The sequence below is a fragment of the Lytechinus pictus genome, chromosome 9, assembly GCF_037042905.1.
Source record: "Lytechinus pictus isolate F3 Inbred chromosome 9, Lp3.0, whole genome shotgun sequence".
Lineage (NCBI taxonomy): Eukaryota > Metazoa > Echinodermata > Echinoidea > Temnopleuroida > Toxopneustidae > Lytechinus > Lytechinus pictus.
Window position 1 is genome coordinate 4,054,721 of NC_087253.1, and position 6,000 is coordinate 4,060,720.

A 6,000-nucleotide genomic window follows, 5' to 3' on the forward strand; every position below is an offset into this window, starting at 1 on the left:
TGTAAATAACCCAATATGAACATACATGTACATGTAAACTAGCAGCACTTACAATACAAGCACTTGATTCTCTCTCTACATGATTTTTTTTTCATATCATCCACTCAGCCAGTCTTTAAATCTTTTTTTATCGCAAACTGTTTATTTACCACTTTGCGGGTACAACAGATACATGTAGTAGGTAAGCCAAGGGGCAATAGAAAATAAACAAAAACAAAATACCTGAATAATCTTCAAAGTTGCTACATGTACAGTATGTAATGTACAGTGTACTAACTAGTACGACATGTACATGTACAGATGTACTAGTTGTAGTCCTTTAGCTTGCCCAGGAGCACTTTTGGGAAGTTCTCCGACAAGCTTCTTAATTGATTTTACAATGTAGTAATTTGAAATTTAAACACATTTCTGTGTTACATGTACATTTATTTTATTGGGAGTCTCATAGACATTTAATATATAAAAAAGAAACTTTTAATGTACATAATTTCACAACTTCATGCCCCCCTCTTGCATCTACAAGATTCTACCCATTTGTAATCCCTCTTTAAGAAAAGTTATCATTTCTCAAATTGTACCTCAAGTCATGCTGTTTTCAAGCATAAAAAAATGCTTGTGATGTGAAGTTATGGCAAAGCGCTATACAGTAGGGAGGTCATGAGGGGTTAGCCCACTATACATGTAAACTGTCTGTGATCTCAATATTTGTTTGGAACTTTGGGTGGTAATCCTTATAAGATGGAAATTTCAAATTTATAACAAAAATCATCAAATTCACTTTGCACACGATTCTGGGATTTTGATGAGTAAGGCTGCATTTTGAGGCCATCACATGCAATGCCCGAAATTCAATATTTTTCCACCATTATGAGTCAGATTTTTTAATGAACATCTGTCTATGTATTGCATGTGTAAAGTATGTGTTCGTTGCGTATCTTCTTTTACTAGAATCGCGCAGATACGCGTGTGCGCAGACTTGCGGGAACTTGTCATACATACATGTACATATGCCCAAGACCGTGCCAAGTCTGCCAGACCCAGCGGGCTGCGAGTATGGTAAGGTGCCCGAAGTCTGTGCAATGCCCCTCGATACGTACATGTACGTGTAACATACGCTATTCTAATATTAAAAGACCCGCAACAACTAAAGTTTACACCTGCGATACATCCATGTAGACATGTATCTACATGTATGTATATTCCTTTAAAAATCTGACTCAAAAAATGTGGTAAAACATTGAATTTCAGGCATTTCCTGTCTGCCTCAAAATGCAACCTTTCTCATCAAAATCTTTGAATATTGTGTAAAGTTAAAGGAGAATGAAACCCTTGAAACCAGCTGAATCCATATCAAAGAGAAAAATCAAAGAAACATATTGTTGAAAGTTTGAGGAAGATTGAATGAATAAGAAAGTTATGAGCATTTGAATATTGAGATCACTAATGCCATGTAGATCCTCCCATTGGCAATGCGACCAAGATCTGTGATGTCACACACGTACAAGTCCCTCATTGCTTTAGTACTTATTTCACTTATATTCTCACTTTTATAGAATCTATCACAAGGTGAGGTGTTCTCTTTATGAGAGGGCAAGTACAGAGGTTTCACAACATTATATCATTGATGAATCGTTTGTCATATGATTAGAATGAGCAAAAAGAGATGTTTTGGGGAATATTTTCAGTGTCCAAAAGGGGAGAGTTGTTCATCTGTGATATCATACATCTTGGTTGCGTTGCCAATGGGAGGATCTCCATAGCATTAGTGATCTCGACATTCAAATGCTCATAACTCTTCTATTGCTAGTCCTATTTTACTCAAACTTTTGTTGATCTTATTCTTTGATTTTTCTGCTTTCACAAAAGCTAACTTGCTCCAAGAGTTTCATTCTCCTTTAATGGCTGCAATGCAGACATGGATGCATGGGGCACCGGTTATTTTTTTCAATCTGAAAATGACTGACCGAGGCTTTTCCAATATTTTTTTTTTCTTTTTTAAAGTTTTTTTTGCCACTCTTATAGTAAGGTGCACATACATAATGTACATGTACATGTATGCGTATCTGCACGATTCAAAAGCGAAGACACACAAGGACCACAAAATCTACATCTTTCCATAAGGCAGGGCTCGACATTAATAGTGGCCCGGGGCAACCAAAAATGAGTCGGGCCACCAAAATTTTGTAAAAGCCTGCAATTGGTGTCCCAGTCAGGCTACCAAAGTTTTGATAAATTGTAAAGCTTTCTATTGTTTGCTTTTCGGGCCACCAAGAATTGATGATTTTGGTGGACCGATCGAGCGGGCCACCAAGAAAAAAAGCTAGTGTGGAGCATTGAATAAGGACAATATTCTTTTAAAAATCTGACTCAAAATTGTTCAAAAATAAATTGAATTTCAGGTACTTTATAATGTGATGGCCTCAAAATGCAGCCTTCTCATCAAAATTCCTGAATCATCTGTTACATGAATGGGTGTGCAGACATTGGGCACCATTTTTTTGTTCAATCTGAATATGACCACATACATGTATAAAGCCAAGGTGTTTCCCAAGAAAATCATTTCTCTCACATTCCTATGAGACTTTTGGTACATGTACTCATTTAAATGTACATGCAAGAAACATCATCTTAGATAAGTTTTTGTGGAATAAAAATAAATTCATGATTTTAAATCTTAATTAATTTCTAGGTGCACAGAAACATTATCAATTGACATTTATGTGAAATAAAAAGATATTCATGAATGTTTACACTTCTAAATAGTTCATTTTTTGGGGAAGACATGGCCATGGGGGTGCTAATTAGCTGAATTTCCTAAGTAAAAGTGAAATTAAATTTCATAGCAAGTCTCTCAATCACTTCAAGGTCAATACACCCACCACTTTTCTGAATATCGCGATCGGTAGCGGCAGTACCGTAATTTGGCTGGATCTCGAGGTCATCGTCGATTTCATATTCAGACATCGCTTCCCTTGGCAATGCTTGGCTTCGCCTTAGTTTTGATAGGAATTTGGCGACCAAAAGATGCGTCTGCGGCAGCTCATCCGTTTGTTCGCCACATGTTTGCAAGATTTTGGTCAGTAACTTCAATCCAAAATTACAGCAAATCTGATCCAACTAAGCAAAGCGATGTCTGAGAATTAAAACGATGACATGACATCGAGGCCGAAATAGAGCAGTTCCCGATAGCAATTTTCTGAAAAGTGGGGGGCATATTGACCTTGCAATCACTCACACTATTGCGAGGTTAGTATATGGATGCTATACGAACCTCGCACAACCAACGTGTTTTTGTAGTGGATTTTAGAGTTGCCGTTAACATCGCTTCATAACGTGAATGATGTTAGCCGAAACCCATTCCGCTACTCACCAGGGCTTTTTCTGGTAGAAAGCGTTCCATTATCAATTTTTAACATATTTTTTTAATTTAAAAAGGACACAAAAAAGAGCAAAATCGCTTACCTCCACCTGGAAAGTGGCTTCGCACGTCTCTTCCACGGAAATAAAAGGAAGGTCGTTGGTGGCGCTAATACAGTTCGCAACCTTAATTCAGCTTGGTGGTATTTTTTAAACTAGATTCATGATTCATTGTATGCGCAATTCCAATAATTGTTTGATAAAATATAGACCCCAATAAATGCAATAACTTAAAAAACATACTTTTTTATTATTTTTGCTGACGATAATACTTTTTGGAAAATATTCAAAACGATGACAAATTAAACAAAAAATATAGAAAATTCTATGTACCTTGAACAAAGCCCCGCAAGTGCTACCGTTCGTTTGTCAATTAATGTTCCACCAAAGTCTTTACAGTAAAAAGATTGAACACTTTGCCGACTTCGCGTAACGCTTTGCATCGATTTACGTGTAAGATAATTTCTGTGTCTAGTCTTTCAATTGTAGTGTCTTTGGACTTTGATATGAAGATAAATCGCGCGCCCTCTTTCGCTCATTAGATGAAAAGTTTGAGAGCTAGAAAGGTAGCTCTCGTATTTTGTCAACGAGAAGAAAAATCAACGCTTAAATGACGCATTTTGAGGGATATTCATCAAATTATGAGGAATTGACTTCACATCGTTTCGTAAGTTTCGTAGGAGGACTTCATTCTGTAAGTCCTCGTATTAATTTCTCGTAAATTAATGTTATTTGTTGAATGCGCCGTGCCTTCAATTATTCTGTAGTCGGCGGCTGAGATGTATCAATATCATGTAGCCGTGGGTGCTTGCAATGTGATTGAGAGAATTGCTGACATTTGCGAACGATTACTGGAGGGGAAATTCTCTTGAAGTTGAAGTCAGCCAACACAAAACTGCGCCATATATACAGATATTCATGACATTGGCCATTAAGTAACGTGCTCGGCATCAGACATTTATTGTCAGAAACAACAAATAATGTCAACAACATCATCACCATCCCCATGAAAAGGCATGATCATGAATGATCCCCAACCCAAGCACAAATTCACTGAATTCATCTTGATTCTTGTTTATTATTTCATTGACTCGATTGTCATGTCATTGTCATCACACAGAAGTCTCAGAACAATTGAAGTTTCTCTCTCACTCTCTTTTTCATAAACCGTCTTTTCATTTTCAGTCGGCAGGCATGTCTTTGCAGCCGAGTCTTCCCCTTCGTCATCACACGGACACGGTTGCACATTTCCACATCACAGCCACAGGCACAGCTCAAGTCAAGTCTCTCTCAGTCAAAGTCTGCACTGCACTCAAAACTTAGTTTATGTGCAAAGTCAATTGGAGATAATTGTCAATCACGTCGCTACAACTTCTCCAATGGGAAAATCATAGAATGTTTAATAGAGAAACAAATTACTTTAACTAGCATTGCTTGAAATATCAGAAATTTCGTCAAAAAGTTTTTAAAAAGATAAAACTTACCCTATTTCGCAGTAGAAGTCTAAATCCGTCCCGTTATATCTCTGAAATGTTTTCAAATCGGATGTGGGTCCGTGAATATGAGAGCTCGACCGTGATTGGTTAATACAGCTCACTTTAGTGATTTCGCGTGTCAAAGGTTTGTGTGCTTTTCCCATTGTGTTGTTAATTGACAAAAACCGTCTGCTACGCTCGCGGTTCATTCAAATTTGGTGAAAGATTGATTGATAAAAATTCCTCTTGTCCCATTCAGATGTTATATTAGCCTGATTAGAATCATGGAGGTAAAAAGAATGGAGTGACAACGATATGCAAAGAGCTTCCAATTTATAAAGCAGGGGCCGCGGAACGGTTTTCAAAGTGGGGGGGGGGGGGGGGGGCTAGCTGACCATGCAAAAAATCGCCACTCATAGGCTATGGTAATTTTTACGTTTTTGTACACGGTTTTGGAAAAAAGTGTGGGGCTGAAGCCCCCCCCCCCCCCCCGCTTCCGCGGCCCCTGTAAAGAAGTACAAAAGAAATACATAGATGCAATATGTAGCCTTTGGTGGCGACCTGTGATGCCGTCAGTTTCATGGAAAAACTGAAAAATGATTTGAGGCGAATTAGAATTATTGCTGGAATATTTCCACTTTCATTTAAGCACATGCATAGATATTGAACACATGACGAATTATATATCAAAGGCGCAGTGTGCCTGATATTGGGCGAAATATTGAATGATAACAGTTTCAAATTGTGATAAACCGAATAATTTGACATTTTTAAAGTCAACATTTTACACTAAAAATGTCACGGTTATGATTAGTTTGTTGGAATGTATCAATTTGTGATGCCATGTGCCAGAACTGCGGCCAAATGCGGCCAGTCAAATAATTTCAAATCATATTTCAAGAAATATTGCAACATTCATTTTTGCTGTCCCCCAGTGTAAAAGTGAGCCACGTGTCTGCTCATGTTATTCGACCAGAAGCAGCGTAAAGTAATCATCATTACAAAAGCATGTTTCCTTTTGTAATTCGCCTGCAAGTCTGTATAGGGCTACAGTGCATGCAAAAACGGGACAGTTTTGAAGTCTATCAAAAATTTTGTTTGAAATCAG

General features: G+C 37.7%; 1 protein-coding gene across 9 annotated transcripts in view; it reads right to left on the reverse strand.

Moving 5' to 3' along the window:
* Positions 1–4,989, reverse strand: part of LOC129268420 (cytoskeleton-associated protein 5-like) — a 92,106-nt gene extending 87,117 nt beyond the window's left edge. For 6 of the 9 annotated variants that reach the window (XM_064104510.1, XM_064104507.1, XM_064104509.1 and 3 more), the window contains exon 1: positions 4,902–4,986. The gene's annotated coding sequence lies outside the window, so the exon portion shown is untranslated. Of the gene's footprint in view, positions 1–4,901 lie in introns of all 9 variants that reach the window. The other 3 variants (XM_064104513.1, XM_064104512.1, XM_064104511.1) reach the window with 1 other exon arrangement.
* Positions 4,990–6,000: the final 1,011 nt, after the last annotated feature.